The sequence below is a fragment of the Desmodus rotundus genome, chromosome 7 (genome assembly GCF_022682495.2).
Source record: "Desmodus rotundus isolate HL8 chromosome 7, HLdesRot8A.1, whole genome shotgun sequence".
NCBI lineage: Eukaryota > Metazoa > Chordata > Mammalia > Chiroptera > Phyllostomidae > Desmodus > Desmodus rotundus.
Genome location: NC_071393.1, coordinates 66237142 through 66258989, shown reverse-complemented (window position 1 = coordinate 66258989; position 21848 = coordinate 66237142). Strand labels below are relative to the sequence as shown.

The following is a 21848-nucleotide window of genomic DNA, read 5'->3' as shown; positions in this document are numbered from 1 at the left end:
TAAGCTAGTAAACAGAAACTAAAATTTTATTTAACTAAGAAAGATCTTGTTAACTGTTTCCTACTGCAAATATAGCCATAGATGAGAACATTGAAAAAAAGCAGATTCATGCAACCCCAAGAAGTGAGCCAGTTCTGCTGAGTAAGAGTTAGGCCCTCTACCACAGCTCTGTGCTTGTACCCACGATTTTTAAACATTTGCATTTGTCCAAGATCACAAAGTTTGTAAGAAATCTGTAAGCTTATGCATGATTAATTGCGCCCTTTAATTTTCATTGGGTAAATATAAAACATGACCACTGACCTTACACAATTTTAAGCAAGATAAACCCTTCTATTTAGATAGGCAAAGAAAGGCATTCATGGTAGATGTTGTTGGTTCAGGGATGAGTCATAGAGAAGCCTCACAATGTTGTTCCAAGAAGAACAACATTGTACATGATGAACATGTACAATGCCCAGGGCAAAGAAGACAATAGGATTGTGGAAGCAAAAGGGGCCACATATTCACCTGGCAAGCTCAGGAGAGGCCTGCTAGGCAAACTTACAAACTCAGAAACCTAAAGTAACTACAAATGATGGTCTAAAATTAAAATTTATTAACTAAGAATAGTTCATGGCAACTAGTCCTGTCCTAGGCTGGTATTTTTCCCTAACAAAAGTCAGTCTGTACTTTAAGCCTGTCTACTATCTTTTTACATCATTATATAATAACATACCTTTGGAACATCAAGGTAACTTCCTTTGTTCCCAAACCCCTTGGGCACAAGCTAGACCACAAATTCCCTCATCATCATTGTTATCATGTTAATTGTTCATTCTTAACTATCCCTTACCCACCTATGTAAAAGGAGTATGTGTCTATCATTTTACCTTTTATCCTATCCCAGAGGTTTCCCTGCTTTGCGTCCTCCTGCCTCCCTAATCTATCACCAATAGACTTCATCTAACTCCCTTATGGCTCCTCCTTTGATTCTAATGTATAAAATAAGGTGCTAAATTGCCATTCTCCAGAGCATTTCTCAATCTGTTGAAATATTGCTTCCCAGCAATTTTGATCAGATTGGCTCAAATAAACTCACCAGAAATTCTCTACAGGTTTGAATGTTTCTTAGGTTGACAGGATCTTTTGTGGCTTGACAAGAGCTGCCTCTCCCAATACTCCTTTGGTGTTCAGTCCTCAGTCTCTGTATACCAGGCAAAATCGTCCATGTCCCGACAAAAACTATAAGACTTTAACTGACTGCTCTGCCTGCAACAATCAACAATTGGATCTCTGTACCCCATTTGCCTACCAAGGCATTTCACTGGAAGAAATCTCCAAGGTGATCAGCAAGGTAATCTCTTTGGATCTGAAGACAGGCACCATAATTCTTGAAGAAGTGGCAGGGTGCCTGACTGTTACTGTAGACAGGAAGGGAGCACCAGGAACTATCTCTATAAGAACCCCTCCACCCTGCACTCTACCTTTATCCCCACTAGAGCAGGAAGCAGGAATGGTCTTTCAGACAGAAGTTCACCATTCTCCCAGGTCAGGGCACCTTAATAAACCTTTCTTTTTGCACCAGCACCTGTCGCACAAGTTTTGTTTTTGTTGTGGCAGGCCGCTGAACCTATGGTTGGGTTACATGACTTTTTTTCCAGGGCAGGAAAATCAAATCAAACTTTGAATCATAGGTGACGCTATGTTGGTGTGTGCGGACACTGAGTATGTAGTATAGTGCTTAGAAAGCCTGGGTCAGTTATATAACCTTGCAGAGTCAGTGACCATTTTGGCAAATTAGGGTTTATTATTATCATCATGTTTATTATCATCTTTATTATTATTACTTTCCAGGAGACAGGCCTTGGGCAAAAGTGCCAACAGCTTTATCGTCTCCTCCCCCCTTGCTGTTTCTCCTCCTTTCTTGTTATTCTCTGGTTGTATTCCTGGCTCTTTTACCTTTTCCTAGAATCTGTACCCTTATCCTCACCCTGTCAGAATTCAGCAAGCTCAGGTCTATTCCCTATATGGACTGATTTCTTCTCTTTTAATTATAGACGCACTAAAAGGAATTTGAAATGCTCAAAGGATAATTCCAAGAAGCCAGGGCAACCATCATGGTCATCATGTTTTTTGCATCATGGGTGTGATTTTTTTGTCTCTCAGAGACAGCGCTTAGCTTCTGGCGTTAGCTTATAACTCTTCTGTCAGGACAAATAAATCTTAAACTATTAAACCTCACCAATCTCCTACCCCTGTCTCAGGATGTTACATCAATCTTTTTCATTGTCCCAGCCACAAACTGCCCTCAGGGAACATTGGTTGACCTGTCTGGCTCCAGGAGGTTCCAAAAACACTTCTACTACAACTGACCCTTGAACAATGCAGGGATTAAGAGTACAGATCCACACGCAGGTGAAAATTCAGTATAACTTTTGATCCCCCCAAAACTTACTTACTGATAGCAAACTGTTGACTAGAAGCCTTACCAATAACATAGTCATTTAACACATATGTTGTATGTGACATGAACTATATGCTGTATTATTACAATAAAATAAGCTAGAGAAAAGAAAATGTTATTAAGAAAATCATAAGGGAGTCCCAAACAAGATGGATGCCAAGAGGCCACTCCAAGACACATCATAATTAAAATGCTAATAAATGTTAAAGATAAAGAGAGGAGATTGAGAGCTTCTGGCCAAGATGGAGGCATAGGTAGACACACTGCGCCTTCTCGCACAACCAAAAGAAAGACAACGACAATTTAAAAACAAAAAATAACCAGAACTGACAGAAAATCGAACTGCATGGAAGTCCCACAACTAAGGAGATAAAGAAGAAACATTCATCCAGATCGGTAGGAGGGGTGGAGACCAGCAGCTGGGGCAGAGAGGACTCACTGCAAGGTGGTGACTGGCGGATCCAGACAGGTGGCAGATTGTGGAAGGAACGGGGCAGGAAGTGTGGCAGCTAGCAGACCCTGTGGCCCCACATTTGCTCATAGATAGACCTGGAGTAACTGTGGGGGAGCGAAGCAGACCACGCAACCCAGGGCTCCAGCGCAGGGGAAATAAAGCCTCAAACCTCTGCTTGAAAACACCTGTGGGGGTTGAGGTGGCAGCAGGAGAAACTCCCAGCCCCACAGGAGAGTTTGTTGGAGAGACCCACAGGGGCCTAGAGGGTACACAAGCCCATCCACCCACTCGGGAATCAGCACTAGAGGAGCCCAGTTTGATTGTGGGTAGCTGAGGGAATGACTGAAATCTGGCAGAGAGTGGAGCAAGCGCCATTTCTCCACTCTCAGCCCCTCCCCCACATACAGCGGCACAGCGCAGCTACAAGCATTACCCTGCCCGGGAACACCTAAGGCTCCGCCCCTTACGACCTAACAGGTGCACTGAAACCAAAAAAAAAAAAAAAAAAAAAAAGGCCCAAATGAAAGAACAGATCAAAGCTCCAGAAATAATACAACTAAGCAACAAAGAGATAGCCAACCTATCAGATGCACAGTTCAAAACACTGGTAATCAGGAAGCTCACAGAATTGGTTGAATTTGGTCGCAAATTAGATGAAAAAATGAAGGCTATGCTAAGAGAAACAAAGGAAAATGTACAGGGAACCAATAGTGATGCGAAGGAAACTGGGACTCAAATCAATGGTGTGGACCAGAAGGAAGAAAGAAACATCCAACCAGAAAAGAATGAAGAAACAAGAATTCAGAAAAATGAGGAGAGGCTTAGGAACCTCCAGCACATCTTTAAATGTTCCAACATCTGAATTATAGGGGTGCCAAAAGGAGAAGAGGAAGAGTAAAAAATTGAAAACTTATTTGAACAAATAATGAAGGAGAACTTCCCTAATCTGGCAAAGGAAATAGACTTCCAGGAAGTCCAGGAACCTCAGAGAGTCCCAGAGAAGTTGGACCCAAGGAAGCACACACCAAGGCACATCATAATTACATTACCCAAGATTAAACAGGAGAGAATCTTAGAAGCAGCAAGAGAAAAGGAGACAGTTACCTACAAAGGAGTTCCCATAAGACTATCAGCTGATTTCTCCAAAGAGACCTTACAGGCAAGAAGGGGCTGGCAAGACATATTCAAAGTCATGAAAGGCAAGGACCTACGTCCAAGATTACTATATCCAGCAAAGCTATCATTTAGAATGGAAGGGCAGATAAAGTGCTTCTCAGATAAGGTCAAGTTCAAGGAGTTCATCATCACCAAGCCATTATTATAGGAAATGTTAAAGGGACTTATCTAAGAAAATGAAGATAAAAAATATGAACAGTAAAAATGACAGCAAGCTCACAGTTATTAACAACCACACCTAAAACCAAAACAAAAGCAAACTAAGTAAACAACTAGAACAGAAACAGAACCACAGAAATGGAGATCACATGGAGGGTTATCAACAGGGGAATGGGAGGGGGAGAGAGGGGGGAAAGGTACAGAGAATAAGTAGCATAAATGGTAGGTAGAAAATAGACAGGGGGAGGGCAAGAATAGTGTAGTAAATGTAGAAGCCAAAGAACTTATAAGTATGACCCATGGACATGAACTATAGGGGAGGGAGGGGGTGGGCAGGATGGAGTAGAGTGAAGGGGGGGGAAATGGGACAACTTTAATAGCATAATCAATAAATATATTTTAAAAAGATAAAGAGAGAATCTTAAAAGCGGCAAAAGAAAAGCAGAGTTACCTACAGGGATGTTCCTATAAAACTGTCAGCTGATATCTCAAAAGAAACTTTGCAGGTTAGAAGGGACTGGCAAGAAGTATTCAAAGTGATGAAAAGCAAGGACCTACAGCCAGGATTGCTCTGCCCAGCAAAGCTAACATTTAGAATGGAAGGGCGGATAAAGTGCTTTCCAGACAAGGCAAAGCTAAAGCAGTTCATCCTCAGCAAGCCATTATTACATGAAATGTTAAAGGGATTTATTTAAAAAAGAAGAATATCAAAACTATGAACAATAAAATGGCAATAAATACATACCTATCAACAATTGAATCTAAAAAACAAACTAAGCAAGCAAGAAGAACAGGGGCAGAATCTTGGCTACAGAGAGCCTTTTGATGGTTGCCAGATGGGAGGTGGTGTAGGAGAATGGGTGAAGAGGTGAGGGGATTAAGAAGTACAAATAGGTAGTTATAGAATAGCATAGGGCTGTAAAGTACAGTATAGGAAATGGAGTAGCCAAAAACCTTATATGCATGACCCATGGACATGAACAATGGTGAGGGGATGGCCTGAGGGAGTGGGGGCTGCTGGGCAGAGGGGGGCAAAAGGGGTAAAATTGGGACAAGTGTAACAACATAATCAACAAAATATAATTTAAAGAAAAAAGAAAGTCATAAGGAAGAGAAAATACATTTACAGTATCTATTGGAAAAAAAATGTTGTGTATAAGTGGGCCGGTGCAGTTCAAACACTTGTTCAAAGGTCAGTTGAAGTTTATTATATCCAGCAAACAACATAAAAAATGGGCATGTTTCAGTGGGCTATGGCCCATTGGAAGCTCTTCTGTTGAACAACTTGACCCATACATAGTAGGGATCTTAAGAGTGTTTTTAATTGCTTTTTTGCTTGTCTGTGTTTTTATCATTTTCCCTCAACTTTTTATTTTTCAAAATTTTAGTCCTAATGTGGAAATAAATTAAGACCAATGAAAGGAGAACATATAAAGGTTATTTATTTAGAGCTTGTTACAGCAAGAGAGTCAGTCATGATCATTTGAGTTTTGGCAGCCACTCATAGGCAGGCAGAAGAGTGGGAAAGCTTTAGAGTAGAAAAGATGAAAGGCTTCAATTGATTGGAGGTTATTAGTCTGGTAAAGCTTTAAGAGGGCTAATTAGAAGCCAGGCATCCCATGTCACTGATTAGGGATATATATTTGGCTTTTTCTAATGGATCCTAATGAGAAAATATTAGGAAAGTTATTAGTTACTAATCAAGTCCTGGCCCTTTGGGGTTGATTTCTACAGGGATTATTATTTGTCTTCCTGGACTGTTACTAGAGACAGTGTTCTGAGTTCTTATAAGTCTTACTTAAAGTTAGTGGGCCGGTGTCTTGGGCTGGTGTCCTGGGTAGACAATGAGTTGGTTTACTGAGCTGTTTGCTGCAGGTTGTGGGTCAGAGTCCTATTGTTATATATGGCCTGGCCATTGTCCATTTGTATATTCAATCTCTCACTAGAGAAAAGTTGAAAAAAGTACAATAATGTCTGTATACTCCTTACTTAGAATAATTAATTATTATTCTTTGTCACATTCTCTACTTGTGTTGCCACCTAACCATAGAGTATGTGTGTGCACATTTTTCTAGGATTTTATTGTATGTATGACAAAAGGAGAAGAAGATCCTTTATTTAACTGCAAGCTTCCAACAAACAAGGATAATAACCTTGTCTCATATCTCATATCTTGACCCTTCAAACCTAAATACCTCAACATGCACCTCCTGAAATAAGAACTAAGAATAAAAGAATAACATCAGCCCTGACAGGTATGACTTAGTGGGTTGGGGGTAGTCCTGGAAACCTGGGGGTTTGATTCCTGGTCAGGGCACACGCCCAGGCTGCCCAATTGATGTTTCTCTCCCTCTCTTTCTCCTTCCCTTACCGTCTCTTTAAAAACAAATAAAATCTTTTAAAAAAAGAATAACTTCAGTCCTACATCACACCTGAGAACATTTACAATAAATTTCATGTAATGTAATAAACATACATATTTTCAAATTTCCTCAATTGGCTTCTCATATTTTTTAAAATCTGGATTCAAACAATGTTTCTCATTGCATTTATTTTTAATGTCTCTTTAGACTCTTTTAATCTAGAAAATTTCCCTCCTCTCAGCCCTTCTTTTTCATGGCAGTTTTCTTATAACAAGTCTCACATTTTGAATTTGTCTGTTTCCTCATATTAGATTTCATTCATTTGGTTATTTTCATAAAATATTAAATATTTTTTCATAGTCTGAAGAACCCAATAATTTTTTAGGATAAATTGTCTAGACTCTTGGTAGGCTTGGATCTCTAGTAACCCAAAATGAAAGAATGAAGGTTAATGAGTCTTCTATCTATTTTCATGGAAGTGCACTATTTACCATTCAAGGAACTTGTATTCACAAAGGAGGCCTTCTTGATTTCTTTGGGTGGCAACCCTGTAACTTTCAATTTATTGACTATAAAGTAACTTAAAAGGTCAGGGATTTATATTTCAGAAAAGTAGGAACAATTATTAGAGTCCAATCAATTGTTTAGCTTAGCAATATTCAAGTACATCTATGGATAGTCAGATGGATTTCTAAGGTACATGGATTATTTACCTAGAATATGAAAGAATATAGTTTTGCAAAACTTTAGCCAAAAAAATGTATTTGCCTCATTTGTGCTTTCTCGAATTGATTTTCTTCAGTTTTTACAGATTACTCACCTTTGGGAAACTGAGGCTTATTCACTCTGGTGATTATCAGTTACTACTTTGTTGCCACTTAACCATATTGTGTGTGTTTATGTGTGTGTGTTCATTCCTCTAGGTTTATTGTGTATTGTGTGTATTACTATTTTTTTTATTCAACTGCAAGCTTCCAATGACCAGGGATATTAACCTTGTTTGTTTTCTCCCCAAGCAGGACCCAATGGTGAGCACAGGCTTATTTGGTGGGTATGAAGTTGGTTGTGTGCTTCCTTCAAGAGGCAAAAGAAGATCCTATTTCACAGTCCCAAAAGGTCTTCTAATGGATGCTCCCCACTAGCCAAATCCTAACTGCCTGAATCCATTATAAACACTTTTGTGATTTTATTGAGAAGCTGACCAAGATTTGAACCAAGAAATGTTTGTTGAATATTTATGTTAGAAAATTTGTAAGTATCAGTACATCATAGTACTTTGGATGACTGTGATGATCAATGTGATACACATATAAGACCATATAGGAACCAAATATTTAAATATGGGTTCAATAAATGCTGAAAGGACTACCTGATACACCCATCAAAAGGAACATATTATTTACTAGTATTTAATTTTCAGCAAAAATTTTATAGCACATGCAGAAGGGAGCCTCAGGCCAATACCTTAATGGCTTTCTACTGAAGCTAGGGACAGATGTTTACATTGCAATGTAGTACAAGTCTTCTGTTGACTCAGAAAGATTGTGGTGGAAACTTTCAAATGCCCTAAGTTGAGGGCAAATAGAGCAGTTGGGGAGCTTGTTAAGATTCTGATTTCAGAGGCCTGAGATTCTTCATTTCTAATAACTTATCAGGAGATGCTTGTCTCTGTATCATACTTTGAGTAACAAGGCCTTAAAGTAAATTCCTGCTTTTGTATAAATTTCTATCATCTGGACTATTAACAAGATACAGATAGCAGGAAATTCAAGGTCATTCCTCCAGCAATATTGAAGAATGCTAGAGCCTATAATACTAGCATTCTGAACTGAAGACTGAAGGAATAGGCATGTGCAAGACAAACACAGTGCATTGATCTGTATTAGGCATCTTTCCAAAGGGACAGTCATCTACTTGCTTAGGTTACATGGCTTGCTGGTTCCAGGGACTTCTTGTTTGAACTGTGCAATACAACAGGTAATCCACTTCTACACCAAGGACCTTCCCTCCATTGAAGGATCCAGTGAGTTCAAGGTGGCAATGAGTGTTGAAGCAACTTCTGGTAATTGAATAGGGAAACCATATCCACTGGTTAGTAAAAGAACTTCAGACCATTTTCATGAAGATGGTGCCCAAAACGAAGAAGGAAGTCCCTGCCCCTCCCAAAGCCGAAGTCAGGGCAAAGGCTTTGAAGGCAAATAAAGCAGTTCTAAAAGGCATCCACACCCACAAAAAAAAGAAGGTCCACACATCACCCACCTTCTGGAGGCCTAAGACACTGCAGCTCTGAAGGAGCCTAAATATCTTCAGAACAGCACCCTCAGGAGAAACAGGCTTGACTGCTATGCTATGACTACTGAGTCAACCATTAAGAAGATAAAAGACAACAATACACTTATGTTCATTGTGGATGTCAAGGCCAACAAGCACCAGATCATACAGGCTGTGAAGAAGCTGTATGACATTGATGTGGCCAAGGTCAACACCCTGATCAGGCCTGCTGGGGAGAAGAAGGCATATGTTCAACTGGCTCCAGACTATGATGCTTTGGATGTCACCAACAAAATTGGGATCATCTAAGTTGAGTCCAGCTCACTAACTCTAAATATAAAATTTTATACTATAAAAAAAAGAAAAGAAAAGAAAAGAAAATTGACTGGGTTCCTTTTATTGCCTGATCTAGCACTAAAAAAGATCAGGAATGGCTAAGGTAGCTTCTATCTTATAACATTCCAATTTAAAAATAAATAAGTCAAAACACAGTAATAGAAACTTGGTTTATTTAAATGATTATGTTTACCAAATTGGCATTAACGCTCACACATAAAAATTTCACTCAGAGATCTCATCGAAAGCCTCAGTTTAAGACTTCCCGAGACCTAGATGTGGACCCTAAGTCTCTTGTCTGTAATAATAGTTTAATACTAGGCATAATATATTAGGCATATATATTTTATGCTATATACTCTACTACACTCTAATAGTTCAATAGATATTTTAAATATTTGTTCTCTCCCCTCCCATTCACTTCCCACCCTTCCCATCCATTTCAGACAAACTTTCAAGTAATAGAGTCCCAGTCTCTTATCTCTTACAAACTGATACTTCCTCATCTTACACATTAAAGTGGTTGCACAATATTTCCTGGTTCTCTCCCAACTTGAGATTAACATCAGTCTTTCCTGTGCTGTGACCAAGACCTGCATATACTGTGAAGGCAATATAGTCACACTCACTTTTTGTTGAGGATTCTCAAAAAGTGTGAAAACATGAAGTGAAGTTTCTTAGAAGTCACAGACTCCAGCCAAAGGGGCTAGCCCCAGGCATTTGACTCCCTCTGCCTCCAGTGATGTAAGGTCTAGAAGCCACACCTTTGACTTTTATGAGAGACTCCTTGGTGCCCTCTGGTCTTTGTTGCTGACTCCGGTAGTTTCTGTAGGGAAAGAGAACTTGATTAGAGTCTAAGGTGGACACTGGGCTCCTCCCAGGGAGCTCAGAGTGGTGGTGAACTGGGACTAGAAGGAGGAAACCAGCAGGCAACCAGGAGTGACCTGGGCGGGGGGGAGGGCATAACACGATGTCCACAGAGAGGGAAATCCCAGTGCGATTAAGTCAGGGGTAGGAGGTGGGGGACCCTTGGCTCAGTGGGCAACCGAGGGCGCTGATGGGGCGCCGAGAAGAGTCTGCTTCGGGTCTGGGACTGTCTGGGCCTCCTTCCACACAGGCCCCAGCCTTCTCCGACCCGGCTTCCCAGCCTGCGTCTACATTCCTCCAGGGCTCCTTCAGCCCTATTTCCCTGCAGCTTTTCTAGAATTTCAGTGTTCTAAAACTGGCAGCGATGACGGGGAACTAGATGTCCTTCACCCCGTGAAGATCCAGTGAAGGACAACTTTGTGTCTCTTACGCATCCCAGACCCAACCACTTAGGACTTGGGAAAAGCCCTCAGACAGTCTTGGACAAGGACAGGCCAGATTCCGAGGTGGGGGTAGGAGGTTGGAGGAGTGGGATTTGGAGTGATCCAGGTGGAGAGGAGTGGGTGCTTGAAGTTAGGAAACCTTTATTAGAATCCTAATCTGTAAACTGCACATTCTGTAAATTAACTATCTGTAAATTGCACATGCTCACTTTTGAAATCTGATGTTCCATTCACCCTCCTTCTCCTTTGCCCCTAAATGTCTTATATTCCCAAAGTTCGATGTCTTTGGAATTTTCATACCTATGTAAATTTCCCACGTGCATCTGTTAAACTTTGATTTTCTCTTGTTAATAAATAAAACTCTTTTTTAAAAATAGGTAATTTAAACTTATTTATATTTAGTACACCAACAATAAAATATCAGAAAGAGGAATCAGAAAAAAAAAATCCCATTTGATATAGCAACAAGAAAAATAAAGTACCTAGGAATAAACCTAACCAAGGAGGTAAAACACCTGCATTTAGAAAACTACATACCACTGAAGAAAGAAATTAAGGAAGACACAAACTAATGGAAGCATGTATCATGCTCATGGATTGGAAAAATTAACATCATCAAAATGGCCATACTACCCAAAGGAATTTGTAGATTCAATGCAATCCCTACTAAAGTACCAATGACATATTTCACAGATATAGAACAAACATTTCAGAAATTTGTATGGAACCATAAATGACCCCGAATAGCTGCAGCAATTTTGAGAAAGAAGAACAAAGCAGGAGGGATCACAATACCTGATATCAAACTGCATTACAAGGCCACTGTAATCAAAACAGCCTTGTAGTGGCATAAAAACAGGCACATAGACCAATGGAACAGAACAGAGAGCCCAGAAATAAATCCAAGTCTCTATGGTCAGTTAATATTTGACAAAGGGGGCAGAAGCATAAAATGGAGTAAAAATAGCCTCTTCAACAAATGATGTTGGGAGATCTGGACAGCTACATGCAAAAAAATGGAACTTGATCACCAATTTACACCATACACAAAAATAAATTCAAGGTAGATAAAAGAGTTAAATATAAGTCGTGATACCATAAAAGTCCTAGAGGAGAACATCAGCAGGAAAATCTCAGACATTCCACGCAGCAACATCTTCACTGATATGTCCCCTAAAGCAAGGGACATAAGGAAAGAATAAACAAATGGGACCTCATCAAAATAAAAAGCTTCTGCATGGCTAAAGAAAACAGCATTACAATGAAAAGAGAACCAACAGTATAGGAAAACATATTTGCCAATGATACCTTGGATAAGGGTTTGATCTCCAAACTGTATAAAGAACTCACATGACTCCACTGCAGGAAGACAACCCAATTAAAAAGTGGGCAAAAGACTTGAACAGACACTTCTCCAAGGAGGACATACAGAGGGCCCAGAGACATATGAAAAGATGCTCAGCATCACTAGCTATCAGAGAGATGCAAATTAAAACCACAATGGGATCCACCTCACACCTGTTCAGAATGGTCATCATAAACAAATCAAAAAACAAGTGTTGGAGAGGATGCAGAGAAAAGGGAAACCTAGTGCACTGTTGGTGGGAATGCAGACTGGTGAGGCCATTGTGGAAAACAGTGTGGAATTTCCTCAGAAAACTAAAAGTGGAACTGCCTTTTGATCTGGCAATTCCACCACTGGGATTATATCCTAAGAACCCTGAAACACTAATCTGTAAGAACCTATGTACCCCAATGTTCATAGCAGCACAATTTACAATAGTCAAGTACTGGAAGCAACCTAAGTGCCCATCAACAAATGAGTGGATCCAAAAACTATGGTACATTTACACAATGGAATTCTACGCAGCAGAGAGAAAGAAGGAGCTTATACCCTTTGCAATGGCATGGATGGAACTGTAGAGCATCATGCTAAGTGAAATAAGCCAGGCGGTGAGGGACAAATACCATATGATCTCACCTTTAACTGGAATATAATCAACAAAAGAAAAAAGCAAACAAAATATAGCCAGAGACATTGAAATTAAGAACATTGTAACAATAGCCACAGGGGAGTGGGGAGGGGATAGTGGGGAGAGGGGTCTATAGGAGCTACTATAAAGGACACAAGGACAAAGTCAACAGGGAGGGTAGAGGTGGGGGAGGGGCTGGGGTGGGGTGGAGGGAAGGGGAGAAAATGCAGACAATTGTAACTGAATAAAAATAAATAAATAAAATTTAAAAAAAGAAAGCTTTTGGATGAGGTGGACATATTCATTATTTTGATTCTAGTGATGGTTTTGCAGCTATATATTGTTGGGAACCGCCCTGCCTGGTTTCAGAGGCTTTAACCCCACATGGTTAAGGCTGAGTCAGAGTTGGGACCATAAGCCACTAAGGAGACAAAGCTTATCTCCCTGGCAGGTGTGCCACCCCTGCCCACTTCACCCTGCTTGGCCCTGAGCTTGGCCAGTTAGCCAATGACGGGTAAGAATCCTCAAGGGAGGATCAACCTAAGACAGGCTCTGGTCACCAGGAATAAACTCGCAGGGAAGGACTCAGGGGGGCTGTGGAAAAAGGGGGTGATGGACCCTCGCCCCTCGGCTTTGAAATAGCCTGAATCCTCATTCTGTCTGCAAGAAGTCTCCTAATCTCTTGGCTGCCTTACTTCCCTTGCCTGACTTAAGCCTGAAACAATGACAGAGTGCGGTGCAGTCCTGTGCTGGGAGGGGCGGATTCCCTGGGGAATCAGGCCTAACAAAAATACATACATTCCTGTGAAACCTACTTAATTTGTACCCTCAGTTTAAAGTATAAGGGTCCAGACCTGAGATGAGTCTGGCGCCTAAAGTTTTATGGCCCTCTAACTAATTGGCTGTAACTCAGAATAAGCCCTCACAGTTCTCTGAAAATCATGTATTGTTTAACCCTTACTGGCTGACAATAATTGATGAGCTTTATCTGTATTCCTGTGCGAATGAACCTAATAGAAGCCCCTGGAGAGAAAGGCTCTGGGCCCTTCTCCTTTGAGAGAAGCGGCCACCTCTCCTCCCCAAGCAGATCATGTCTTGGTAGTCTTATTCTTCACCCATGGCGGACCGGGGGGCTGCGTTAAAGCCCCCCAACAATACTATGCTGCTGTAAAAAAGGAAATCTTACCTTTTGTAACAGCATGGATGGATCTGAAGAGTATTATGCTAAGTGAAATAAACCAGTCAATGAAAGGCAAATACCATAAAATCTCACTTATATGTGGAATCTAATGAACAAAATAAACTGATGAACAAAATAGAAACAGAGGCATGGATACATGGAATAGACTGACAGCTGTCAGAGGGGAGGGGGAGTGGGAGACTGGATGAAAGCAGGTGAAGGGATTAGCAGAAGAACGAGTATGCATAACCCATAGACACAGACAACAGCGTGGTAATGACCAGAGGGAAGAAGGTGATGGCTAGGTGAAGGTGGGCAGATGGGGGAGGGGGAATGGGTACATCTATTATAGTGTTAACAATAAGAACAAAGTTTAAAAATTTTTTTCATAGAAGAAACTATAGTAAATCAAATCTTGGGAGCAGCCTGGGGCACAGGATGTGCGGTCTTGAGTCTGAAGAAGTGAGAATGGAAGCAGAGCAGAAACCCCCCAGCTTGGGTGGTCCTATCTCTGCAGCTTCTGGACTAGGCTGCTCCAGAGTAATCTTCCAACCAGTTCTTGCTCCAGGAGTGGAGGAGGAACTGCTAGGGTGCCAGCCTGCAAAGAAGGAAAGTGCCCAGGACTCCATGCTCCCTGGCTGCCTGTGGTCATGGCTATCAGTAGGCCCAGGCTAATTTGATCTCTTTTGCAAACAGAGTTGTGCATTCCACCAAATTGCAGAGTCCTTTCATAGAGATCTGAGTAATCTAGCTCCTTCCCTATGTTCTGAAGGGCACGAACGCCTCCTTTGGTTTCCAAGATCAAAAGAACCCCTGTTCTATGCTCTTCTTGTCCCAAATCTCCAAGACCTGATTTCCACAGAAAGATCACACAGTCCTTCCTTTCTTCAAGACTGTTTCACCTCATGGACCAAAGCGGACACTATTCTCTTGTAAACCTGCAGAGAAACAGGCAACCACCTACAGTTCCAGTGAGATTTGAATTCACATCCCCTGACTTACAAGATCAATGCCCACCCTGGATAGAACTATAGAACACCCCATGAAGTTACTGCATAACATTGAATCCACTCATTTTTAAAACTTCATTTAAATAGCATCTATATATAATACCATTTAACAAATTATTAAAAATTAAAAGAAATTTGTTTCAAAAGAAGCACCTCTTTATATATGAGAAAGAAACATTCTTGACCAGGCCCACATGGAAATGTAAGTCACTGGAAGGGTAGTGCCCACAGAACAGGTCTTTAGCCTCAGGCCTGATAAATTGCTGAGCTTAAGCAACACCAGCACTGCCAGTGCAGCCCAGGTGTAAATGGATAGGGTGCAGGTTCCTTACAGAAGAAAAGGATGTGGAGACATGATATTAGTGTCATTGTCATTATCCAGTCTGCTTGGACTCATAAACGTGCTCCAGCTCCAATAGACTGAGACTGGGGTTGTTTTTTGTTTCATAGGTAGGCGGCTTTCTCCAAGCACAGAACGTACCCCTCAGGCCCTCAGAATTTGGGGGCCAAGACAATGAGGGTGTGAAGGCATCTAGACCTCCCTTCCGCCTTTCAGCAAGAGTCGGGGCCAGATACAGCCAATCTGGGTTTGAGATTCCTCCGGGTTTCCTGAAGCAGAAGCTGACTAGAAGGGGACTAACGTTTTCCTTGGTCTTTTAACGCCCTTTGCTAACAACTCGGAGTCTGGAGGGTAGCTTCCTCTCTCCAGGGTCTCCAGGCTCTTCTAATGGCCCAACCTGAAGTCCAGAACAACACATAGGAGGGTTGGGAAGAGAGAGCTCTTCTTCCGCTTTTGGGTCTAAATCCTCCCAGGAGCCTGGCACCTAAGTCCCGGAGACTCACTGATTCATTCAACAGCTGTTTATAGAGTTTATCCCCTGTGGTAGGAGCATGCTCCACACAGGGTAGGCAATGTGACCAAGGCAAATAAGCTACAGCCCAGGAGCTTCGTTCCCCAAGCAGAAGGGACTGCAGAGTAAGGACAACGCCCACCCTTCTCATTCCACCTAACACCTACTGCATGATAAGAGAAGTGGACAGGTGCAGGTTCTATAGAAGAGGTTGTTGGAAACCGGCAGCTCTTCTTCGATGCCATCTTCTGGGGGCCTTAGAAGGGTCCTCTAAATCTAGACCTACAATACAAAGTTCATTCAGTAAAGCTGGGGAAGAGAAAAAAAACAGCAAAAGCATTACCTGTATGAGATAGCATAGCAGAGCGAACTAAGGCAGTGGCTGTAGGATTTGACTTCATTGGGGGCATAGTATAGTTATCTTCTCCTCTGGGTCTTGGGGATAACATCTGCTTCTTGATGAAGTCAATAGTTCTTATTTTTCCTTGGTCCTCTAATAACCAAGCCGCATGGGATGGTCCTGGGCCTAACCCGGTAAGCACCCCGACCCTTTCATGAGGGTCCAAGACAGACTTGCAGCTGAGCCTGAGTCCCTTTACTGAACATTCCTAGCTCTGGAACGCTGTGGCTTAGGTACCTCCAAGTCCATGCCTTGATGCTTCTGGGGTCTGGAGAAAAATCACTGGATTTAGGAGAGGAATCAGAAAATAGTCTTCCCAAACCATAATCAAAATGGCCAAGGTAAGGACAGTTTACTTCCCGGAACATGGTATTCAATAAATTTTTATTGAATTAAATTGAGTCCAAAGTAATTTTCAACAATAAAGTAATTTTGAAACAATAGGTGGTTCAACGAGCTTTATTGCCAAAATATGAGGGTAATTCCTTCAAGAAATGTTATAAACTGTTATGTAAATTCCTCTTTGGCTGGTGTCTGGGATTGACTTCAGTTTTTATGCTCCAGGAAATTAGGTAATTTTTAAAGCAATATATCATCCACTCGCTGGGCAAGACTTCTAGATCACTGAAGATTTTTGCTTCCCTCTCAAATCACTGATCATTCCTTCCATTCCTTTAGCTCTCACTCAGAAATCTTATGGAATGAAAATATTTAGCATGTGTTTGTGCATATTACTAACAGAATTAACAACACTTTTCTCCTTTTCTTAAGGAGTTGGGACTTTCTAAAGAGCATTTTAAGATGGAAGACATTTTACACAGAGAACCTACCAAGATTGTATCACGTGTTTCTTGCTGCATAATGCAGTGTTCTGTACTGTTTTCACGTTTGCCTGGGTTTAGTAATTTTTAAAAATAGAAATGTAACACAAGTCACTGCAGTTGTTAATACTGCCACCCTGTAGCACCCTGTCTGTCTGCAGTGCTGCATTGCTGGTGCCAGAGCCACCTGCAGCGTCACTTCATTCAGAGAGTTGAGTCTGCAAGCATTTGCCATTAGCAGAAATTGTAGTACAGTTTTTCTAAGCACTTTTTAATATTTGATTTCCTGTGAGTTTTAGTGCCCACTCAAGCTTTGTGGCCATCTCTTTGCATGCTAATTCTCAGTTTGCCAATTTTGCAGAACTTTTTTGAGGTTGATGTGCTGTCCATACCTTACTATTTTAAAAAACATTGTCTTTATGTATAGAAACACACTCTAACATGGAATTAGTTCCCATTTAATGAAAGGTTGCCTCTGGAAACTTCTCTGACAATAGAGTGCTAGAAATAGTAAATCAATTTTCATATGATCTCCAATGTCATTTGTAAACTACCTTATAATCCCCATTCCTGTTCTAGGTTAGGAGCCATTTCCTGTTTACTTTAGCATATATTAGTATATGCTTACAGACCTTTGTTAAAGAAATGAATAAATAATTAAATATTTGTCCAAGATTTCCAAAGGTACCAAAATAGGAATCCCTATTCCCTCTTTATTTTTGTTTTGTTTTTTCCTGTTGGAATTTTACTTTAAAAAAATTTATTGATTATGCTATTATAGTTACCCCACTCCACCCAGTACCCCCATTCCCTCTGGGAAACCCCCCTCAGTTCATGTCCGTGGGTCACGCATATCAGTTCTTTGGCTACTCCATTTCCTATACTGTTCTGAGCATCCCTGTCTATTCTATATTTACCTATTTGTACTTTTTAATCCCTGCATCTTTTCTCCCATTCTCTTCCTTCCCTCTCCCAGCTGATAACCCTCCAAATAATCTCCATATCTATGATTCTGTTTCTGTTCTGGTTTGCCATTATAATGTTCATAGTTTTTATCTTCTTTTTCTTAAATAAGTCCCTTTAATATTTTGTATATTAATGACTTGGTGAAGACGAACTTCTTTAGCTTTACCTTGACTGGGAAGCACTTCATCTGTCCTTCAATTCCAAAGGAGAGTTTTGCTGGATAGAGTAATCTAGGTTGTAGGTCCTTGCTGTTCGTCACTTTGAATACTTCTTGCCAGTACCTTCTTGCCTACAGTAAAGTTTCTTTTAAGAAATGAGCTCACAGTCTTATGGGGACTCCTGTGTAGGTAACTCTTTGCTTTCTCTTGCTGCTTTTAAGATTCTATCTTTAAACTTTGGCGTTTTAAGTATGATGTGTCTTGGTGTGGTCCTCTTTGGGTCCATTTTGTTTGGGACTTTGTGATTCCTGGACTTGTTGCATGTCTATTTCCTTTGCCAATTTAGGGAAGTTTTCTTTCATTATTTTTTTCAAATAAGTTTTCAATTTCTTGCTCTTTCTCTTCTCCTTCCAGCCCTCCTATTATTCAAATGTGGGTACATTTGAAGTTGTCCCAGAGGCTCCTTACCCTATCCTCTTTATTATTGTTGTTGTTGTTGTTGTTGTTGTTGTTCTGATTGGTTGTTTTTTTCTTCTTTATGTTCCAAATTATTGATTTGATTCTTGGCTTTATCTACTCCACTATTGATTCTCTGTAAATTTTTCTTTATTTTACTTAGTGTAAACTTCATTTCTGCCTGGGTCTTTTCATGTTCTTGAAGTACCCAGTGAATTCCTTGAGCATCCTAATAACCAGTGTTTTGAATTCTGCATCTGATAGATTGCTTATCTTCATTTTAGTTTTGTTTTTTCTGGAGTTTTGATCTGTTCTTTCATTTGGGCCATGTTTCTTTGTCTCCTCATTTTGGCAGCCTCCCTGTGTTTGTTCCTAAGTATTAGGTAGAGGTGTTTTGACTCCCTGTCTTAGTAGCATGGCCTATCACAGAGAAGTGCACCCATAAGTTGGATGGGGCAGAGCATTCAGTAATTGCCAGGGCATGGCAACCCATATGAATCAGGTTGATGGAGTCTCAGATATGGTGTCACTGCTGTCTGTGTGGGGGGGGGGGGGGAGAAGGGGGGGTTCTGTGCTCAGAAAAAGGACAAATGCTGCTGCTTGGCTTTTGGAGTTTTGTCTGGGAAAAAGCTGTCCCTTGGCACTCACCCTGATTCCAGACACTTCAGTTTTTCCCTGTATGCCACTGTGCCTTTCCAGCTGCTGTCCTGGTGCTGGAGTCCAAAGGGAGCGAGTCTGCATAAGTCCTAAATCCACTGTGAGCCCTTTAAAAGGAAACACCTGAGAATCTCGCAGTTTCTTCCACTGCCCCAACCCTCACTGGTTTTTAAAGCCATATGTTATGGGGACTTATCTTCCTAGCACTGGAAACCTGGGCTAGGTGGTCTCGTATGGGGTTGGGATCCTTCACTCCTAAGGCATCCCTCCCAATTTTTATCCACCACACATGGATGTGGGACCTCCCATTCTATGTCTCTGCATCTTGGGCCCTCCTACCCATCTGGATGAATGTGACTTCTTCAATTCCTTGGTCATTGGACTTCCATATAGCTTGATTTTCTGACGATTCTGGGTGATAGTTGTTTTGTAATTTACTGTATATGGCTGTGTATAATGCAGACTTTTTTTGCCCAAATTTTTGAGGGAAAAAATAAGGATGTGCATTAAACACGGATAGTACTAATTCTGTATATATTAAAATGTTTTTAATTCCTTTTTTATGCTTATGCTTTAAAAGTGTAACTCCAGAAAGCAACAATAACATCCATATGCAAAATAATACCCTGAAATACGATAATCAGTTTTATATATAAATTAAAGATTGAATTAAAAATTAAAATGAGGCCCTGGCTGGTGTGGCTCAGTAGATTGAGTGTCGGCCTGTGAACCAAGGGGTCGCTGGTTCAATTCCAGTCAGGACACATGACTGGGTAGTGGGCCAAGTCCCCAGTAGAGACCATGTGAGAGGCAACCACACATTGACGTTTCTCTCTCTTTCTCCCCCCCTTCCCTTCTCTCTAAAAATAAATAAATAACATCTTTAAAAAATTAAAATGAAAGATATTTTTCCTGAGAATTTGGGTTAAAAATGTGGGTGTGCATTATGCATGGGAGTGCATTACACATGACAAAATATGGTAGTTGTAACTTTTGCTGTGGTTCTGTGAGGAGACAGGCCATGTTTACCTACGCCTCCATCTTGACCTGACTCTCCCCATTTCCTTTCAAATATCCAATGAGGTAAGTAAAATGTACCACAATATCTGGTTCTTGGTAGTTGGTTGCTATAGTTGGCATTCTTTTTTTAAAAATTTTTATTGTTATTCAATTACAGTTGTCTGCATTTTCTCCCCATCCCTCCACCCCACCCCATCCGAACCCACCTCCATCCCTCACCTCCACCCTCTCCCTTGATTTTGTCCATGTGTCCTTTAGAGTAGTTCCTATAAACCCCTCTCCCCACTGTCTGTCCCCTCCCCACTCTCCTCTGGCTATTGTTAAATTGTTCTTAACTTCAATGTCTCTGGTTATATTTTGTTTGCTTTTTTCTTTTGTTGATTATGTTCCAATTAAAGGTGAGATCATATGGTATTTGTCTCTCACTGACTGGCTTATTTCACTTAGCATAATGCTCTCCAGTTCCATCCATGCTGTTGCAAAGGGTATAAGCTCCTTCTTTCTCTCTGCTGCATAGAATTCCATTGTGTAAATGTACCATAGTTTTTGGATCCACTCGTTTGCTGATGGACACTTAGGTTGCTTCCAGTACTTGACTATTGTAAATTGTGCTGCTATGAACATTGGGGTGCATAGGTTCTTTTGGATTGGTGTTTCAGGGTTCTTAGGGTATAATCCCAGCAGCGGAATTGCTGGGTCAAAGGGCAGTTCCATTTTCTGAGGAAATTCCAAACTGTTTTCCACAGTGGCCGCACCAGTCTGCATTCCCACCAACAGTGCACTAAGGTTCCCTTTTCTCCACATCCTCTCCAACATTTGTTTGTGGATTTGTTTATGTTGGCCACTCTGACTGGTGTGAGATGGTACCTCATTGTGGTTTTAATTTGCATCTCTCTGACGGCTAGTTATGCTGAGCATCTTTTCATATGTCTCTGGGCCCTCCGTATGTCTTCCTTGGAGAAGTGTCTGTTCAAGTCCTTTGCCTATTTTTTAATTGAGTTGTTTGTCTTCCTGGAGTGGTTGTGTGAGTTCTTTATATATTTTGGAGATCAGGCCCTTGTCTGAGGTATCCTTGGCAAATGTGTTTTCCCATACTGTTGGTTCTCTTTTCATTGTAATGCTGTTTTCTTTAGACATGCAGAAGCTTTTTCTTTTGATTAGGTCCCATTTGTTTATTCTTTCCTTTGTGTCCCTTGCTTTAGGGGATGTGTCTGTGAGGATGTTGCTGCGTGGAATGTCTGAAATTTTCTTGCCAATGTTTTCCTCTAGGACTTTTATGGTGTCATGACTTATATTTAAGTCTTTTATCTACCTTGAGTTTATTTTTGTGTATGGTGTAAGCTGGTGGTCAGGTTTCATTTTTTTGCATGTAGCTGTCCAGATCTCCCAACACCATTTGTTGAAGAGGCTATTTTTGCTCCATTTTATGTTCCTGCCTCCTTTGTCAAATATTAATTGACCGTAAAGACTTGGGTTTATTTCTGGGCTCTCTGTTCTGTTCCATTGGTCTATGTGCCTGTTTTTATGCCACTACCAGGCTGTTTTCATAACAATGGCCTTGTAATACAGTTTGATATTAGGTATTGTGATCCCTCCTGCTTTGTTCTTCTTTCTCAAAATTGCTGCAGCTATTCGGGGTCATTTATGGTTCCATACAAATTTCTGAAATGTTTGTTCTATATCTGTGAACTATGTCATTGGTACTTTAATAGGGATTGCATTGAATCTATACATCACTTTGGGTAGAATGGCCATTTCGATGATGTTAATTCTTCCAATCCATGAGCATGGTACATGCCTCCATTAGTTTGTGTCTTCCTTAATTTCTTTCTTCATTGTTG

At 40.8% G+C, this 21848-nt stretch overlaps 1 pseudogene; it reads left to right on the top strand.

The window, feature by feature from the left end:
• LOC128781398 (large ribosomal subunit protein uL23 pseudogene) overlaps positions 1–9351 on the top strand; it is a 10650-nt pseudogene extending 1299 nt beyond the window's left edge.
• Positions 9352–21848: the final 12497 nt, after the last annotated feature.